Genomic DNA, 21,938 nt, shown 5'->3' with positions numbered 1-21,938 from the left:
CCTGAATCTCATCGATGGTCTGAAATATCCTCCCTTTCAAAGGTGCTTCTAGTTTTGGGAAAAGCCAGAAGTCACAAGGCACCAAATCTGGGCTGTAGAGGGGCTAAGTCACCTGAGAGACTTGATGTTTCACCAAATAACTCTACATAAGATGTGATGTATGAGCAGGTATGTTGCCATGATGAAGCTGCCAGTCACCAGTTGCCCATAGCTGTGGCTTTCTAAATCATCCAAATAGTTTCCATGGAGGAATGTTCAAGTTTAATGGAAAATTAGATGCTGATCCGTTGCTCTACTCACTCAGTCACTTTGAATGCAACAGCTGCACATCACACAGGACACATGCTCACTCAACAGTGTCCACAGCCCCCACTGACTCATACAGTGAAGTTGTCATTGTTTGCACATGCTCATTCCAGTACACTCTCCTCAACTGCCAGGTTACATTGATGTGGTGCATACCATTCTTGTCTGGACTTTTTCCAGACACACCTCATATATCACATTTACTAAGAAAACTGAATTATGGTGAAGCCAACATGTCATCTGGGATTTGTATCTTTCTCAGAATTTGATGACTTTTTTACTCCGATCAGAAAAACAAATTAATAAAATATAAATCAGAATTTTTTAAAAGCATCCAAATGCCACAGCAGAAGACTCTAAATACATTAAGAATAAAAGCACTAGAGAGTAGATTATTAATCTACTTTCTGCTGTCTCCCAAGTTAAAACATCCAGCCTTACAGTTTTAAACATGATATTCCCAGTTAGGATGCAAAAGAAGGTTGAAATTACAGTAACTCGCAATGAAATGTCTCTCTGCCTTGCCAGGCTCTTCCCTGACCATCTGTAATTATCTGACAGAGTCATTAAACACTTGCTCCCATTTCTGATGACCTATAATTGTAAATTAGGATTTTCCATTTTCATTTTGCAAAAAAAGTTAAGAAAAAAACAGATATGAAATATGACTGGCAGCTCAACGTATATTCAATATAGAGCCAGGCATCCGTGTACTGATACTCGGTGAAAGGTGGAAAGGACACAGCTTCACTCTATTTCAAGTCTAGATAAACAAAAGCTCAAGGAGTTACGCTGAGGTTGGAAGTAAAACTCTCTTGGTTAATAGAGCGGATGACTTTGTCCTTTGCCTGCAGACACCTGAGGAACCTCCTCAGAGACCGTGGGAAAGATGGAGGAGAGGGCTGCCGAAGGTCGGGGTTGGAGGATCCTGGGTTTCCCACCATTTTCCTTTTCCTTCATCATAATTTATTAGGATAATTTTAAATTTTGCATATAAGTATCAGTATTGCTTTGAAAACATGTTATATAATGAAAAATTTTGTGGCATTTATGCTAGCTAAATTGGAATCTTTTTACTCTTATGTTTTAATATCTAATGTTATCCTTTATTGCAATTTCAATAATGACAATGCTTTCTACTCTTATTGTCTATTAAAACTTGGAATTGCATAATCATGCAGTTAAGTTCTCACAATGATAATAATTGTTATGTATCTCTATGTTTCTATGCAGAACATTTTTATTGCATATATCTTTATTTCAGTAATGCAAGGGTAAGCAGTGTTTCCAGTACAAGTGCAAGCTGTTCTTAATGTAAACATCAGTATTCCACCCACCTTACAAATCCACAAGCAATGACACTTCAGTAAGCATCAGCATTCTTATCTCTATTCCTCCAGGGGATGCATTTTCAGTTTGGAAATTTTGCCTGTATTTTTAAGATTAAATGTATGTTTCTCTTACACTGCAGTGAGGAGGAGCATCTCATTTATCTTAAAGCAGGCAGTCTGTCTTCCAACACTTAAAAAAATAGAGAGAAAAGAAAAGACCCTGCTGTCTAATTTGACTGCATACAAATTTTCCAGCATTTTGGACTAGGTGACGAGGGACCATTTCATCTCTGTCCATGGTAGCACTCATTTTAGGTGACAGATCAAACTGTAGAGGAGAGGATAGATATTTATTTGTTCCTCCTGTCAAGGGCCCATCTAGTTCTTGGTCCTACACCACTGCAGTGTCTGTGGTCAGCATTAAGGTGCTATTTCTGGAATGGCATGGAACCAAAGGGATTGCCCAGGACAGGTAGAAGCAGGTAAACTACAATAGGAGCCACTTGCTTTCTTTACTGTTTTTTTTAATTCTGTTTTAAACACTTGAGCCCAATGTTCTTTACCAGCAAGCCATGTTACCAAAACTACCACTCCCTAATAATAATTAATAATAAGTATAACTTAATCAGTACACACCGTATGCAAACAGCTGTGCTAATTATTTCACATGCATCACTTCATCTAAAACAGCTATAAGCCCCATGAGGGAGGTGACATGTCCTCCAAATGTTCAGAGCAGGCCGTCGAGGCTCGAGTTAAGTAGCCTGTCTGCGGCACTGTGGCAACCGAGCGTGGGCCTGTTGCCCGTTTGTCCTCCCGTGACTGTGTTGTCACACAGCCCCTGAGACTCCAACGCCTTGACTAATGTGATATGACAGACCGATTTTCTACGCCTTTCTCTTATTTTGTCCTACAAACAATATTCGTGAGCCCTTGAAGAAGAAAAGAAATAAACCTTCCTTCAGCCAACAGTAACTAAACGAGTTACCTCACTAGTCTCTCTGAGGAATACATTAAGTAAGACACAGATTCTTTCCTCAGGGAATTTGGGATTTAGGGATAGAGATTACAGACTGTAATCTAGGATACAGATCTACCATAGTTTGATTTAAGATTTTTCCACTTTATCGTGGTGTGAAAGAGGTATGCATTCAGTAGAAACTGTGCTTTGAATTCTGAACTGTAGTCTTTAGTCTTTCCCCAGGCTAGCAACACGCAGTGTGACCTCTCTCACGAAGCGGGGCAGCAGTTGTGAGGGCAGCTCCCAGTCAGCACATGACCATGAGGGTAAACAATTGATACTCCACAACGTAGTATTAAACACACTCTAAACTTACAATATTTTCATTACATTTTGTGTTTATCAGGATGTAACCCCAGCATAAGTCAAGGAACATATCTATATAGATGCCAAACTTTTTTAACACTGTAAAAAATGCTAGCTATCACAGAATAAGTACAGATGAAGTTCATTTGGTAGAGAATTAACTTGCACCTGGGGAGAGCAATCTTTATGATACAGGCCAGACATAAGCTGATGTAGAAATGTAAAAATGGAGATACGTACTAATAGTCTGACAAGAATACCCCACACAGCCAACCATTTTACAAGGTTCCCCAGCCTCTGTCATTCCCAAGGCAGGCAGATGCTGTGTGTTCTTGAACGAAGTATATTCTCTCTTCCACCTGCCTCTGTATCTAAGGCCCATAGGAACAACACGGGCCACATTCTATGGCTCTTCGCTTAGACTCTGATTGGATCTGTGGCCAAATGGAGAAGCAATCCAGGAGAGCTAGGAGAGATCTGTTACACACTCCTGAGCTACTATTGCAGAAGGAGAGTGAGATGGACTTGTTGTTGCTAAAAGAAGACAAAAGCTCTTCTACAAGCCCTAGAAGATCTGGTTCTGGGAAGAACCTGCCCTTAGCCATTACAGGATGATGCTTGATGTCCATGTTGTCCCAACCCTTGGGGGAAATATATTCTTACCTTGCCTTTTCATAACATGATTTAAATAGTACAAAGGGTTACAGGCTGGTCTTCAAATTCAGGCTGCTTCTTGGAGGTGGTTAGCAGACAGCCTGGACTGAGACGATTTGCATCTATTAGATTTCTAGGGGAAAACCCCCATGATGCTACAATTCAAGAAACATCGAACAAGTACCAGGCACAACAGTGCTGCGTAGTAGGTACCCACTCGCTCTCTACGGGAAGTCAGGAAAGGTGTGCTTGAATCAAGCTCAGGGCAGTTTTCCAAATGGTCTATCACCTCTTTTTCTGGTGGTAACAATTCCAGGAGCTTGCTAGAGATTTGAGACTCTTTCTCATTAGCCACCCTTTCAAATTATATTGGCAAAAAGTTCCTCTATAATTTCCAAAGGGAACTATGCCATAAAAAGTAGACATCGAATCAATGGACAATTAAGCATCCATTTATAAAAATATGCAGACTATGTTCTTAGAAAAGCACAAATGGATACAATTAAGTAGAAAAGTCAAAGAAAAGTTATTATATATGCACTCCATAATTACTATAATGGTTACATACCAAAAGATTTAAAATAGGCCAAGAGATGATAAAAAATAGTCCTTTAAGCACAAAGAAAAAGATACAATTCCTTGTGAAACTTATTTAATAATAAATTCTTTTTCTAATGAAAATGTCATTGTACTTTTTCTCATTGTTGTTAAAAATGCAAACCATGCAGAGAATGCAGAGATCCAGCAGACTGCTGGAACACCTCCAGGTTTTTAATGCATATATAAACTTACACATATTTCTCCACAAATAGAAACTTATTCTGCTTGTTTTATGTTTTTGTTCTTAACACCAATAGTTTTTAAGGATAGTTGAAATGATAAAAGCTAATCTTTCAAAAATAAAGGATAAATCATCAATTTAGGTACAAATAATTCTAGAGGTTCATATACAAATGACAAGATAGAGTCTTTTCCTTAATTTCCATGAAGATCCCAATCAGGTCGATCCCAACCGTTCCTATTTGCAGCAGCCAGGTAACCAGGCTGTGTCCTGCAAGGTCGGTAGGAAGGGCAACAGTGTGGATGGTGTCAGGGAAGGGGAGCAGGACTCAGCCCCATCTGTCATTCTGTGCCTGACCTTCAGGACAAGGATCCGTGGACTGCTCCGCAATGAGGAAGAAGTTGCCTCTCGTTAATTAAATAGTTGTTAATTGAATAGATGGGAGTCCATAAGTGAGCCACACAGAGGCGACTGGTGTTAAGCTGCCACATATGTGCCAGCGGACCCCACAGGCTTGATTTCGATTTTCCGAGTTTACGCTCTACTTTCCAAGGAGGCCTGCTATCCATATTCTCCAGTCTCGAGTCTGTGTGCTGTCTCTCCCAAGGGATGCTTCTCAGTTACAGAGGTTATTATTCATTATCCTCATGTCATTCTAGTTAATAGGACTGAGGGTTTCCTGAGGTCATATGGCAGTGCTGCTCCATCTTCGAACCAGGCAGGCTGGAAAATGCCTTCTCCTTCTGCGCTGTAACTAGGAGAGTAATGAAGTAATGGGAGGTTATGCAACTCGGCATATGGCATTTCCTTGGAGAGCAGAATTGTCGGAATGGAGGCCTAGGAAGTTAGTCTTTAGGTAAAACAGCCTCATTGAAGCCTCTCAGATACACTAGAATTGCTATTTTTAACACAGGCCTCATCAATTTGAGGACCTACAAATGCTGGCCACTGGAAGCATTTGCATTTTTCTGAGGTAAGAGCCTAATGCATGAATTGGGTCTTCAAAGAGGTTTATGATGCTCTAAAATGTAAAATTGCATGGCATTAAAGATCTTAGGCTGCCATCGCAGACACTGTGGGTGGCTAGCCAGATTCTCTCAAATTCCTTTTATTATTTCAGCACACTCTTCCCTCATTTCCTTTGTATTTTGCTTCTAAAGGCTCACACTTGTGACCCTGTTGAGAAGCACTTTGCATACTCATGCAGAAAGCAGACATATCTGGAGTGTATATCCCCCTGGGGTGGCCCTTGGCCAATGACAGACTGATGAAGAGATATGAAAGCCCAGCTCCCTTGCCCCCAGTGGGGCAATCTGATGTGCAGTTTACACTCCAGCGTGTCCATGGAATCAGGCTAGAGTCAGAGCTTTGCCAGAAATTGCTTGGCTTCTTCCCTTCCACATCATATTTCCCTCACTACCTTACTGGATTCTCCTGGGGACCCTTTCTTAATACATAACTCACTTACACACAAGTCCTGTCTCAGTGTCTCCTGGGAAACTTGTCCTAAGACACCTGCATACAGAATGCCGGCAGGATGTCAGCAGTCTCTTTACCCCTAAGCCTTTTACAAAACAGCTGATCACAACCTAGAAGTGAGATGGTTTATCATGGACAAGATGGGGGCATGCACAGTAAGAGGCAAAGAAAGAAAATGAAGCAGATGGATGGGCATAGAAGTAGGACAGAGGAAAAACAGAGGAAAGAAGAAAAAATGTTTCATAAGAAATTATGAGAATCTTGCATTTATTATGCATTTGGTATTGTTACACTGGAAAAGATTTTAAGTAAGAATTAAAGGATCTAGGTTCTTGTTTGGACTCTGTAAATTATCAACTGTTTGGCCTGAGACTAGACACTTAAATTCTCTGGGTTTCAGGATTTGTTTTTTTTTTTACTGTAAGTCAGAGATCATGCTACCTAATTCATAATATTATTGGGAGAGTCGAATGAAACAATGGAAGTGAAAATACCTTAAAGTAGTAAAGCATAATAAAATGCTGTCTTTCTTTAGCAGTTTTTTGAATGTCATTATTTGGACTAAATTAATACTTAACTAAGATATAAGAACATATAATACTGCCATACAAGAGGTTTTCTTCTCACTGGAGAAACAACTGGTAAGTATGTACCTATACACAAAATTATGTAGACAGTGAGGCTGCAAAAGATTTCAGAATATGGGGAGGTCCCAGCTGCCCAAGGGAAGGGCATGTGCATTGAGTCATTTCTCCCTGTTAGATGTCTGCAGGGCACCTGTTCTCCTTTTTGGGGCACTCCTCACATTGTTGGAAATTAGTTATTTAATGTCAGTCTTTTCCACTGCATTGTAAATACAGATCAGATCTGAGTTACTTGCCCAAGAATGTCCAATGCCTAGCATATAGTTAGGGCACAATAAGTATTTCCTAATGAATAAGTGATATCAGATGGACATTTTTGGGTAGATGGAATTTGAATGGCAATAAAAAAATATGTTGCAATGTGAAGGAAAGTAGAAACTGTGGATAATCCTAGTTAGACTCAAACAGGATTCCTGCTCAGTATTGCAGGAGAACAAACTGTAGATCTGGGGTAAGAGCCACACTGTAAAATTATTTGACTGCCAAAATGATGATGAGAAATTTGCGCACTGGAGTCATTGAAAGTTTTGTGGCAGAACAACGGGATGGAATGACACAGTAGGAAGGTCTTTCTGGCAGAAGGTGCGGAATGTGCTGTGGGGGTATGTCAGTGGTAGCCCAGTTAGAGAGCTGACGTGGCAACTCTGAGCCATTGCGGGGTGAGCAGTTGGACAAAAGAGCAGCAGTTGTCTAGAGGGACAAGGCATTGCCATAGGTCACCTATGCTTGTCCCAACTTCCCTACCAGAACTCAACCAGAACATTTGTATTAAAGGTAATATAGCCCCAATTCCTATTTCCCAACAAATGAATTGGCAAAGGGTAGATTTACATAACACTAGAAGGTCAAATCCAACTATCCATCTGATGCATTTATCTCCAGGTTTTCAAGTAGGATTTGGGCTATGCTTAACCACTGCCATGGCTGAAGACCTCACAACTTCTGAGGCAGCCTGTCCTCTACCAGTGTTATTGGAATTATGGAACTACAGGGCACACTGGCATGACTGTTCTGTTGTTGTTGTTGTTGTTGTTGTTGTTGTTGTTGTTGTTTGAGAAACTCTGAAAGAATTAGCCTTCCCCTTGGTATGGGACTGGCAGCTAGTAAACTTAGATTTTATTTGCCAATGTGCCACTAGGTTCCTAGGCAAAACTGAGTAAGTTGTTTCTTGTTATTTTACTTCAGTTTTCTCATCTTAAAAATGATAACGTTGGACTAGATCATTAATTTTTAGATGTGGATAATCATTGCAGTCACCTAGGGAACTTGTTAAAACCACACCAAACCCCCTGAGCCAGAATCTTTGAGAACTAGGCTCAAGCATCATACTGTTAACAAACTCTCAAGTGATCTTACAAAGCCAGCCTGGGTGTGGTGCAGGTAAAAGCCCGTGGGAACTGATGGACTCTATGAAGATCTCCGTGATCTTCTCCAGCTCTCAAAATTTGATTTAAGAATTTTGCTCTGTGGTTCCTTTGTTAATAATACAAATAATGATATAAATATAACTTTTTGTCAGAATATACCAGCCTAAGTTTTAAAAGAGGAGTGGGAGAGGCTATCAAACAACGTAAAGAATTTTCTCTAACTCCACCACTTCCTGCTATTGTAGATGGTCCAATTCCCCTCTTTTCAGGACTTCATGCATCACTGGGGTATACACTCAAAAACACCCCACTGCAGGTGTGGTGCTATTCCGCTTTTCTCAGGCTCCAACTGTGAGGCACATGCCTTTTCCCTGCAGTGACACGCTTGTTGTCTCTCGAACCCAGGAATTCCTCCCAAAACTATCTTGGTGCCACTGTTGTCACTAGGCCCTGCCGGTGACAATTGTGCCCTGCTGTCACTATGCCTGCTGATACAGCTAAGGAAAAGGACAATAGGCATCACTAAATTTCAGGTAGATCAAATGGGTTATGTCTTATATGCTAAGCAAGACCAATTGGCAGTGGGAATTTGGAGGCTGCTCAGGTTGGGGGGAATGCCATCACCAATCCTTTATGCTTGTTATGGGAACAAGCATGAAAAATAATGGTATGCCAAGGACTGGCCATCTAGTTCAAATCCCTTCTTTTATTTTTGGCTATTTATTCTGTTCTACAGACGGAAACACAGAAGGCCAGAGAAAGACCAACCCGAGTTTCCATGAGCACTCCAGGGTCACCAAGCAGAATTTTAGTTGCAGGCAGCTGACCAGTGTGCTGGACCTGAGGTCTGTGATGTCCTTCCGTGCGTGTTTCTGTGATGTGTGTGTTCGTGTGTTCCGTGAGGAGCCCGGGCAGTACTCCACATTATGACACAGGCCTTTAATGCAGTGCATGTGCACTTTTTAGATGTTTATCTGTCTTTTTGAAGTTTCTTTCTTTTTCTTGAAACTCTGTAGGATTTATCCAGGCAGCATGGTCTCAGGACAACTGCTGACTACATTTTCCAACAGCTGCTATCTCCCCTTTGTTGAAGGGTCAGCTACATAATAACGCTTCCCTTGCAGAAAGCCTGTGCTGCCAGACAGAGTCGATAACTCAGGGGATTCGCAGCAGACAGTGCGGCCTTTAGCCCTGGGTCACTGTTTCATCTCTCACCCAGATGAGGCCCGACAGCTGTTCAGGAGCCTCCCTGGAAGGGAATGCCCAGCCATTTGTCTCAAGACAACCAGCACCAAGTGATGGACCCTTTTGGAAAGTCTTGAAATGCTGTTTGTCATTGCTTTTACTTCAGTTGACTGTCATTCTGCAAATTAGGAGAGACCCCACAATGTCTGGATGAAATGTAGTGGCACAGAGCAAACAGGTACTGATGGCTGGCCCCAAAGCTCTGTCCGTGGGCAACATGTAAAAAGGTTGTTACCACACAGTGTAATCCTGGGTCCAGGCTAGGTGCTAGAAGAGCATCACTTTTGAATTGATGAGAGGTCGTTGGCCACATGTCAGTAGAGGTCTATGTGCCCCACCAGGCCCCTTCCCAGAGGAACGCCCGCCACAGCTACAGCACCACTCCCAGGCTGAAGTCCTTCGGTGTGTGGATTGACCTCAACTCAGTCAGAAACGTAACAGAATTCACCTCAGAAAATATCACTTTGCATGGTAATTCTCGTGACTGTTGCTTTTATCATAGGAATGAAGACTTAGTGGAAAAGACTACATTATAAATGGGGTATTTTTTAATTTAATCTTTATTGTATTTTATTCCATTACCATTTAGTCCCCTTAAACCTCCCCCCCCCCCACCCCGCCAACACCACACTGTTATCCATGTCCATGAGTTCTTTTTCCTTTTTTGCTCAATGCCTCGGGATACTTTTAATATTATTGACCTGGAGGAGTCTCTGTTCCTACAATTATGCTTTATTTTCATAGATGTACAACAATTATAAAAATAGGGTGCAGATAAAGGCAGGTCAGTGACAATTTTCAATTCAGGTTACTATTTATTTACATCTATTTGTAGCCAAAATCTTTCCACAGGAAGCTACAGCAACTCAAAAGATCCCCCATGAAACACCTGTTTTGATGTTGCTGCTGCTGCTTTGTTATTTTTCTGCTTTCATAAATATCATCAATAAGTTGTTGGGGATAATTATAGAGAATTGTTAGACTATCGAAGGAAGGTATTTTTGAGAACTGTGGTATGATGGAGAGACCTTTGGATTAATAGTCATTCTGATTATTAGACTGAGTATTAGCCATGCAAATTAATCTCTCTGAGCTTCAATTTTGTCATCTATAAATTGAAAAACATAATTTGTTTCTGCCTCACAGCAAAATTGCAGAGATCAAACACATGTACATGAAAGAAACTGCAAGCTACTAAAGTTTTGTGTGTTACTTATAATACACTTTTTCTGATTAGAAAAGTAATGGTAGTTTATTATGGGAAATTGCAAAATATTACAAAATATGTAATAAAGTAATGTAATTCATAATCTCACAATTCAGAAATATCACTTGTTAAAATTTTGACATGTAAAGAAACTTTGGAACTATTTTTTCTCTGCATATGTGTGTTTAAAAATCGAAATCATACTATAAACATGGTTTTTAATGTATTTTTTTCAGTTACAATATCTTGAGTGTTATGGACAGAAGTGTGTTCCCCCCAGATTCATGTATCAAAGCCCTAACTCACGATGTGACTGCATTTGGGGACTGGTTCTTTAAAGAGATAATTAGGGTTAAGTGAGGTCATCAGGGTGAGACCCTAATCCAGTCAGTGTGACTGGTTTCCTTTGTAAAAAGAGGAAGAGACACCGGGGTTGTGCACACACAGCGGACAGGCCAGGTGAGGACACAGGGAGAAGGCAGCCATCTGCAAGCCGCCAGGACCAGAAGAGATAAATATCTGTTGTGGGAGTCACCCGGCCTGTGCTATTTGGTTATGGCAGCTCTTGCAGACTAAAGCAGTGAGCATGTCCCTGTAACTATTTTAAAAGAATTTGATTTTTAAGGGCTACAGAATCATCATTTTGATATAATTATGTAATGAATCCTTTATTTTGGAATATTTAGGTCATTCTCAATTTTTGTTATAATTAGTGCTGCTAATATCCTTGTATGTTGATAAATCATTATTTAGTTGCAAAATGCTCTCCAAAAAGACGGTAGTACAAATTAATGGAAATAAACTATGGAAATTCTATGTACTATTTTTGCAACTTCTCTGGGTCATTACAAAGGAAGATATAACCTGAAACACGAGAAAATAACTATAGTATATTTCTACAAATACTATTCTGCAGCTTATATTATTTAGGTACAATAGCAGACACGCCTTCTTAGAGATCAATATATTGATTGCAAATACTACCAATCAAACCGAGACCCTAACATAAATGTGTTTTGTTAGTGAGAAAATGAGAACTTGATGAACAAGTATAGATGGGGGGAAAGGATGTTCTACAAGAAACATCTATCTAGAGAGCATTGCCCCTATGCAGAGAAGAGCAAACATGAGAGTGGAGGGATTCCTGCCTTAGCTGGTCTCTGCACGGACTTGATAAGCAGTGGCCAGGGCAGCTGTCACCCTGGGTTCTCTGTGTTATGGAAAGATTTGCTATGCTGGCTCTTACAATCAGAGTGGTGCACCCTGGGTTTTTCTGGGGGTATGACAATTCAATTAAAGTCAAATATTTACTAAGCACCTAATGTTTGCAGAGGTGTTTTTGGTTTTTGTTTTTTTTTTGAAGGTTACAGAAATGAATAAGGAAGAGCCCCTACCCTTTAGGTAGACAAACTGGTGAGACAGACTAATAGAAAGGGAAACCATGAACTATCCTAAAAATGGAAGGAAATAAGCCCCACTGGTGGCTGGAAAAGTGCTCAGCACACTTTAAGGAGATCAAGGCATCATTCATAGGAAAGGCAGCAATGCAGGACCAATAGGGTACTTGCTAAGCAGAGTCAGATGGGAAAACTGCGAAAAGTCTCTAACATCTGAAAGGAAATGCGGAGGGGTCAGAGGAGGTAGAGAGCATAGGGTGCATGATGGGAGATGAACTTGGGGGTTGGAGCCATGAAGATTGCCGTATGGATTTGGGATTACTAGGAAGCCACCGAAGCACTTTATTCAATTTGTATTTGAAGATTTCTGAGAAAGCTGCAAGGGATTAAAAAAGACTAAAAGAAAATATATCTTGCTTTCAAGAATGACAGAGGAGAAAGATTTGCTCCCTACACCACCCCACCCCACCCTATCTCCCAAAACTCAGTTGAGGAGGGGATCCTGTTACACTCCACAGAGCCAAGAAGTGAGTTCTGTCTTAGTCACACACTACGAGGCTGAGCTCACACAAAAGCATCCACACCTTTCTGCTGAGTGCTTGACAGATACATCTAATATTTGTTAAGGCTTGGAATAATGGTTAACTCTTCAGTTGTGTTCATGTATAATGCATCTTCACTTCTAAGGTTTAAGCCCTGCATCTGTTGATCACTGTGTGACTTTCTGCAAGTTACCTACCCTCTCTGACCCTCAATTCTTTCTTCTGTCTAATGTGGGTAATACCTACCTCATAAGGATCTTGTAACCATTGAACGAGATAATGCATGGTGAAATGTTTGTTAGCTATAATGTGTAATACAAATGTTATTGTTATTACAATAATATCTTTTTTTTTCTTTTAGAGGAAAAACAGAGAAAATATTCTGCACTATTTGGCCAGGAGGTGGCAGTACATTGTTTGCTGGCACCTCCTCTCTGTTTTAAATCTAGGGGGTATATTCTGGAGACTTCATCAGGCAACCATGAAAAATCTAATGGGAAGGTGAGTTTGAAGACCTCATTCCTTTTCATCCTTTTTTATTTTGTTATGTTCTGTTTTACACTATAGTAGGATTAATATATAGAAAAATTACAGGAAGCAAAGTCTTCTTAGCCACTCGAGTAGAGAAACCATTTGCTCTCTGGCCCCACCTCTGCAGGGTGTGCAACATTCAAGGCCTCACATTTGTGTCTTTTTAAAATGCCTTCTCTGCCGCCTGGTGTTTAAAGCAGTGGCTTATGCTTTGGTTTTATGGATCCGATTAACGCTTTTATCTAGTCTTGTCTCCTACATGTTAATCCACATCAGCATACTAACATGCATTAATTGAACACTTTCTGGCTGCAGATATGATGTGAAGGAAATGTCAAAAATGGTCATACTCTTCCGAATCTTACAGTCAGTTCTGTTGGTAAGACCAAGCATGAAAGTGCTTGAAAATAGTTACAAAATAACACATCAATGTGAAAAACAGAAGCACTGCTGGCTGAGTATTTGAGGTCCTGCAAATGCAGAAACGGTCAGAATGAGGAAGATGCTAAGGGCTCCTGGAGGAAATGCACTCTACATGTTATTTCAAATCAAAATTTCTTTGTGATGTTTCACAAGCTCCCCTACCATATACACACTCCAAACAGACCCAATACACCCTCCTCACCACCATTTTCCAAAGTGTTTTATTTATGTATATATGTATATTTTTTGTATGTATATTTTTAGAATAGCTTTTTACTTAATTAAAATATATTATTTTTAAATCCTCACATGAGGATATGTGTTTATTGATTTGAGAGAGAGAGAGAGAGAGAAAGAGAGAGAAAAAAAAAACATCAATGTGTGAGAGAAATATCAATCCATTGCCTCCTGTACATGCCCAGTCCAGGAATCAAACCCACAGCATTTTGGTGTAAGGGACGACACTCCAACCAACTGAGCCACCTTATAATGATACAAAACAGAGGTCTGGATATATTGCAAACCTCAGAGCAGCTTTAACCATCTTGTTTGAAATTTCTTTCCAATACTCTACTTGGATACCAGTGTTTCCTAAACTTGGCTTTGCTTTCAATTGAAAGTGATGATAGTTCCATAGTGCTGGCGCAATATCTAAGGAATGAAGCCAAATCTGGTGCACTGTCAGCTTCGGACTCACAGGCGCAAGACCAGGGCCCCACTCCTGATTCTGTCTCTGTGATTGATCGCTGTGCCTCAGTGATAGGAGTGAGGAAAGCATTCAGGTCTATAAATTTTTTTCCTGAAGCCTATGAAATTTATAATTATCACTGCCACCATTTCATTTCAGAATTAGTTCAAATATCTGTCTGATTTTTGCCCAAGATCCAATTTAAGTAGCCTGCTAGTGCAGGATAAGGAACGAAGATCATTTTAACCAGGCATTTCTTTGTCATATTACACAAATAACTAAACCACAGTGAAAGAGGTTGTTCTAAGACTGCTGGGGACATTTGCTCACACTCAGGTTGACTCACGTAACTCATTTGTCTTTCCTGAATCTCATTTTACCCATCAGTAAAATTTTTAAAAAGAAAAGAAAGGAGAAGGAGGTGGCAGAAGTTATCTCTGAGGTCCTTGCCACCTTTGGACTTCTGTGATTCTGAGAGAGGTCAAGTTTTGACCCATGTTCAGTACTAGGCCCCTACAAGGAGCAATGAGGGTCTTTTTAATTCAGTCCTTTCTGCTTCATGTATTTGTATCAGCACCTGAACAGGGCTGATTGACTGCTTGGTTGATAATGGGCCTAACATGAAAATTCTGCCACAGTATCAACCTCCCCCTACCCCTCACTCTAGCCCCCACCCCAGTTAGGCAGACACCTTTCAGGTAGTGAGATTTCCATATCTACACCACCCAGGTTCCCCCACAAATGTGAAGAATATGAACGCTGCCTCTGGTGAGGAGTGTCACGGAGCTAGAGGAATTGTAGCTACGGTTTGGCTGAAAGAGCATTTTCCCTGGAGTGATAAAGCTTAAAAGGAAACGTAGCTCTCGCCCTAACTTGATTTGAGTCCTTGGACCTGAGCTTCCATTTATACATATTTAAGATTTAAGAAAACCATCTACCTGCACAGCTACAATGTTCCTCAGGTGACATAACATATGTGAACTTTTATAAAGACATGTCATTCAGTGATCATTGAAAATCCACACTGTGGGAGAAATATGATTTTCAAGAACCGTTCTTGTTGTTTTCAGGGAATAGGAGCGTGGCAGGCATGTACAAAAGTAACATTAAAAAGGGCCAAAGCTGATAGGTCAATAAAATGACTACGAAATAGCATGAGCAGAGACTCCATTCACGTAATTTACTACATTAGCAGAGAAAATAAATTAAACCCTAAAATATTCTCAACAAGCAAGAACTAATAATGAAAAATAAAGTGCTTGATAAAATTCAACACCTATTCCTGATTATAAGCCATCAAAAGATATCCCCTGAAAACTTTCCAAACTAGAAAGAAGCCATATACCAGAAGCCTAAAACAAATGTCATAATAACATTAGAAATAGTCCTAGATTAAATACGAAACAAGTTAATGGTACACACCAAGTTACTACTCATATTCAGTGTCACACTAGAGATTTTATCCAATGACATAAAACAAACAAAAAAGGGAACAAACAAATCTATTAAATATGGGGGGAGTGAAAAATCTCATTATTTGCAGATAATATAATCATCAATCTATAAATTCATGAGAATCAACTTTTTAAATTATGAAGATTGAGTCCAGCAATATAGCTACAATTAATACTCATAGCTTTCCTAAATATGAGTAAAGCCAATTAGAAAATATAAAATAAAAATCACAATCACAGTAACAAAAAGGACAAAATGATATAAAAGGATGCATTCATGTTTTTTTCAAAAAACAAAGCTTTTCATTTCTATGTACGTGAGTGCAAGTAAATACCTAGCAACAATTAAAGTGCTTTCTTCAGGGAAAGAAGCTGGGATTGGGCCCAGGAAGGGATTCAGCTTTTTCTGTATTCTTAGAATTTCTTTGAGCAATATATATTTGTGTATCACTTGTGAGAGGTATTAATACCAACAAAGAGAAGAAGGGGAGGAGGGAGTATTTCCCAGATCAGCACTTTGAAGAGGAAGTTCTCGGCACGTGGAGACACGTGGCAAAGGCATTCCAGATGGGGGAAATGCCTTTGGGGGAGCAAAGGCTGGGGGAGCAAAACCGTGAGGGAGGCAGAAATGCTGCAGTTACCCATGTACACTGTGCGAGTTCACCCAGCACCCGTGTGAGGCACCGTAGTATAGTAGTTTACAGCAGCAATTCTGGGTTTGAATTCAATCTCTGCCTAGCTAGCTGCGTGGCCTTGGGTAAGTTCCCCACCCTCTCTGAGCTTCACTTTTCTCATTTCTAAAGGTGAGCTGATACAAGTACCTGACTTAGAGTCATTTCTTAACTAGAAAAACAAAAAGAAGAGGAACACTTAAAGCATGGGCACCCATCGAGGGCATTCTCACCTTTTCCAGTCTACTCTGAAGTTGTGGAGTTCTTCCATATGAAAACACCTCATCTTCTAATTTTCTATCGTGGAAATCATTACTATTTTATATGAATAATATCTTTACCAACCTCTTTCCCTGAGATGCTCTGTGATGAAATGTTAACAGATCAAGTATGTTTTAGAATTTGCACTAGACACACACACACACATTGCACTGAGCAGGGGCACTCCTCTGAGGCACAGGGGACTCCCTGGTCAAAGAAGAGCACTGTAGAGAAGCTTCCCCAGCATTTCTTTTCTTTCCAATTTGCTATGGATTGAGGCCTTTCTATTCTCAGTGAAAGAGGTGCGAACAGGATAAATGAGAATGCATAAGGCAGTCAGCTTCCAAAGAGAAAGCCACTGCCAGAAAAGAGGGGAGGCTTTCCCCTAGCATGGCTGAAGGTGAACCAGAAGTCAGCAACCGTGTTTAATATTTTAACAAGGATGCAGGCATGAATAACAACACTGCAAAATGTGATTCCATAAACCAGAGAGGTTGTACTGGTGAGTTTTTGTGTGATTAGGTTTTTGGAGAATGAAGAAGGAAGGTGATAGAAATGCAGTCAGAATTTTATTTTTATCATCTTAGAATTACAGGGAAGATGATGAGCCAGTAAAGCATAAGAGTTAGTGTTTAATATCCCAAGGGAATTCTTTATGTTTAAAAACCCCATGCAGATTGTATGAATTATGCATGTTGGAACTGAAGCTCCCAAAATCTAAATGGGAGAGTCACTGATCAATAAGAACACAGGGTAAATTCTGAGTTAGCATCAGTTTATTTTCCCCATTACTGTTCTTGTATATTCTGTAACATTCACTCCTCCGTTGAGAAAAAAAAAATTTAATGTTGTCCACATTCCTTTTTAACTTTCAAATTTCCTTAAGAGCCTGCCTAACCCATTCTACAGATAAGCTGATGAATTTTCAACGATGTAATTGGGAATAGTAAATGAGAAGCTCAATGAGATAACTTCTCTTCTCAACTCTCCTCCCCAATTTTTTTATGTACATCAGTTTATTCTCTTTGACACAAACCTTCTTCATTAAAAATCTCACATCGAGCTTTTATTTTAAAAAAATAAGCGCAATATTCACTAGACTAGAGCAACAAAAGACCTGTGTCTGACGTGCTCAGCCTGTGCTGGTGCCCCTGCCCTGAGGCCTGCCCGTTTCATTCCACGGCCCCCAGGTCCACAAGCCCAGGAGGTTCTCAAACAGACTCAGGCTCCTCGAACTGCCAGGTTCAAAGAGAGGCTGGAGAACTCTTTCAGCCCATGTCTCATTACCACCTCTGACTCCTGACTTCATCCTGTCACAGGCCCTTTGTAAAACCCAGAGCTAATTCATGAAAGTCCCCAGAGCAATGGTTACATTGTACATTACACTTAGTGGCTAATAAGTCATTTCATCATCATCAAAAGCATTTTTCATTGTCTTTTGCCAGAGGCAGTATATAATACAGAGTGCTTGCCGTGTGGGTCAGTGTTTAAATGGCTGGTCTGGGAAATGTTTTCTGGAGCAGCAGGGTCCTTAAAGGAATTGCAGAGTTAATAGTTTCTCACAGGTCTGGGTGTCACTAGGTTGATCCATGTGATCAACCCTAAATCATGTCATAACATGAACAAGCGGGGGCTGGGCCTGTCAGAAGCCAGAGCTAATGTGATAGAGGTCAGGTCTGATTCTATCGGAATCAGAAAAGTTCGGCAAAGACTAGGCCACACACAGTAACCCCAGGTCCAGCTGGGCACGTACAGATGCCTGTTCTTGTTTTTGTTGGGTGTAACTGGGAATAGCTTCCTACAGAGTCTCTCGTGACTCCTGGGGACAGAAACAAACTCACAACACATGCTCCACTGATGATAAGAAGGGAACGCTGGGCTCGGGGAGAAAAGACCTGAGTTTGAGCTGGGCTCCCTGTGTACATCTCGGATAAAAATGTAAATCACAATGAACTGCAATTGCTTCAATTGTAAGACAAGAATAATGGCATTGCCTACTTTGTAAAGTTATTGGAAAGCTCAAGTCCAGTAATGATTGTAAAAGTGCTTTGTAACAAGCAAAAAATTATTATACACACGCATACAAATATTTGGAATTATTTGTGTTATATTATCACCATTATTCTAAGAGGTGCCGATGCGCATATTGAAACATCTCAAACATCACTTAGTACAGTGCTTTAAATTTTTAATGTATATGAGAAGCACCTGATATTCTTGTTAAAATGTAGATTCTAATTTGGTAGATCTGGAATGAGACCCAAGAGTCTATAATCCCAATAAGCTCCCAGGTGATGATAATACTGCTATGTATGCAGCAAGGACTCAAGACAACTTGGGACCCTAAAAAGGGACAAAAATGCTTCCATATGTGACCCTGGGATTAAGAATCTGAATATCTTAGGTTATTTAATTTCGAACACAAAGACAGTTTTCACTTGGCACTAATAAGGTGTCCCAAGGGCACAGGAATCTGTCACATAACTTAGGCTGTGGACCATGGAGTCCGTGACCACAAGCTGTAAACGCAATCAAGAAATATTGATGACTGTGTTCTATACACTTTTCCTTCAGACTTTTCTTTGCCTAAATACTTAGCTACCCTTTAGAGAAAATTCAATTCGGCAGCTCATTCTGGCAGTCCTGAGAAATTATTTCCAGCAGAGAAGAGCTGTAACTGAGTGGCCCGAAAGGGGCTTTTCCTCTACACGTGTCCACCGGGCCCGGCAGCCTCTCGGCGGCTGTGCACACTACGAAATTCATCTTTGTCACAAATAGCAAGTCACGTGCTACGGAATATCACAATCTCGTTATGGGATGTCATCTCACAGCAAAAATACATTATTTTCTCCAGATTCATAGGCAGTGCAGCCCACGTCACCGCCAACAGGTGATGGATAGGCTCTCCCTGGATGTGTCCGGGTGTGTGATTTACACACGCAGGACCTGACAGACCTGACCACAGCCAGGCCCAGGAGGGCTCTGAAGGAGGTGCTCCCTCACAGCCTCTGAAGCACAAAACCTGGAAAATGTTGTGGCACTTACTTCAAAGGGAAAAAAAATAGGGACGACCCCAACCCCTCCCTGTAATACTTTTCTTAGCTTTTCCTGTATTCGAATTTAGAGCTCCTGGGAAGGGCTCTTCGGTGGTTTTCACGTCTATGCCATTAGATAGGCCAGCCGGTAAACATCTGGTATTAAATTTCATTCTCCAGAAAAACTGTAATTTAAGAAAGCATTTATCAGACATGAGAACTACTCTGCTGTAGCATTTCAGAATTTCTGTGGTGAGCAAATCATCTTACCAAGAGTATAAGAAGTGAGAAGGTTACCTGTATCCATTTTCAGTAGTCCACTCTTGTCCACAGGGGATAGGTCCCAAGACTACCCGTGAACGCCTGAGACCACGGGTACTACCCCACGTGCACTACGTTTTCTCCTGTACATAAATACCTTTTCAATAACAGGGAGCCCTTTACAGCTTCTCTTTAGCATATCTGAATTCCCAGCATCACTACTCCTGTGCTTCAGGGCCAAGATTAGGTAAGATAAGGGTCACTTGAACACAAGCACTGTGACACTGTGATACTGGGACAGTGGATCTGATCACTGAGACAGCTACTGAGTAACAAGTGGGAGGGTATACAGAGCAGATATGCTGCCCCAAACAGTGATTCACAACAGAGCAAGACAGAGCGGGACAGCATGAGATTTCGTCACACTGCTCAGATGGAGAGCAATTTAAAAGTTATAAATTGTTTATTTCTGGCCCTGGCCCATGTGGCTCAGTGAAGTGAGCACTGGCCTGTGAACTGAAAGGTTGCTGGTTTGATTCCCAGCCAGGGCACATGCTTGGGTTGCGGGCCAGATACCCTGCATGGTTGGGGGCGTGCAAGAGGCAACCAATCTATGTTTCCCGCTTTCTCCCTTCCTTCCACTCTCTCTAAAAATATATAAATGAAATCTAAAAAAAGAAATTGTTTATTTCTGGAATTTTTCCATTTAATATTTTCAGACCACAGTTAACTGCAGGGAACCGAAACCACAGAAAACAAAACCATGGATGGGGGTGGGGGAACTGCTGTACTTGTGGTCACTTTATTTCCTTGGAAAGAGAAAGCACATCTTGGAGAGAGATGGGACAATACAAATCTCATAATGCGGAATTTCCATTTTAAAAGGATCTAAAACCCCTCATCCCTTGTATTCAATGCTTTAATCTCTTCCTCACATTGTAGTTCCCTAATCTCTGTCTGGATATTTGGGATATCATCCTCTCTAAAAAGAAACGTGTTTTTATTTCTGAAATACTTGGGCTGTTGGAAAGTTCTTACACACAATGAGTCCATGTCTCCAATTCCCACACCCTGTTCAGTGCCAAGTCTTAGCAGCTCCCAGAATAAGTCTGTCTCCTCATTTCCCCGTTTTCCCAGCCCTCTGGCTCTCTAGATTTTGCCTTCCACCAACACGATCCCTAATATCATTAATGCTGTATTGGTCCTGGTGGGAAATTTAATTTTATGAAGTAGCATCATACACTAAATTTTTAATTTTTTTTATAAATTCAGTCACATATGCTTTTCAGAGAGAGAGAGAGAGAGAGAGAGAGAGAGAGAGAGAGACCTCATTATCCTCAATGAAGTTGGTGACTGACTGTGTTCCCCATTTATCCCAGTGATTGTGCACCGCAGGATAAGATGAGAATCCCTTTCTTTTGCTGGCTCATTTCCTGGTTTCTCCCACAGTACAGGCAACTTAACACACTGAGAGTGCTTTACGTACTTCAGATGATTTTTTTAATTGTTTTTGGTATAACATAGCACCTACACATGACCCAACTACATACTTCATTTGGCAAACTGCTAATATTTGGCAAACAAATATTAATTATAAACCAAGTAAATGTATGAGTTTTTTATTGCTGCTATAACGTTAAATTACCACAAACATATGAATGGGTACCCCCAAAAAACTGGAATTATCTTCTGGAGGGCAGAAGTCCCTTGCAGTGCAGGCTTCCCCTGCTAGGTGAGTGTCCTAGGAACCCATCTGTATCAGTGGACCAGCTGGCATTGTTGTGAGAGGGTGCATTCAGCTTCAGGGAAATTTTTTTTGAAGACTCTTTCAGTGCATTTGTCCATTTCATGATGGGTGATTTACAGGCTCACCTGCCCACACCACACTGAGTGTTCAGCAGTTTTTGACCAAAAACAGCATGACCCCCATGCTTCACCCTTCTGGGTTACCTGATCTCTACCCCAAGTGACTTTTTTTTGTTTCCCCAGATGAAAAAAGTCCTCAAAGAGAAACATTTTGCTGATGTGGAAGAGGTGAAACAAACAGCAGAAGCTCTAAAAGGTATCAAAATCTGTGAGTTCAATAACTGTTTTGAACAGTAGAAAAAAGTCTTGATAAGTATATTGCATCAAATGGAGACTACTTTGAAGGTGACTGAAGTTTAAACATTTAATAATAAATACTCAATTTTTTATAAATAAATTCTAGGGTTTTTGGGGGGTCCCCCTCATAGTGACCCAAACAACACGAAGGTATTTTCTGATAGTTCTGGAGCATCAGAGGTCTGAATATGGGGCGACAGGCTGACCTCGGTGCATTGGCAGGACTGTGCT

This window comes from Phyllostomus hastatus, unplaced genomic scaffold, assembly GCF_019186645.2.
Source record: "Phyllostomus hastatus isolate PE091 unplaced genomic scaffold, TTU_PhHast_1.1 phas_contig_86, whole genome shotgun sequence".
NCBI lineage: Eukaryota > Metazoa > Chordata > Mammalia > Chiroptera > Phyllostomidae > Phyllostomus > Phyllostomus hastatus.
This window is presented reverse-complemented; position numbering follows the sequence as displayed.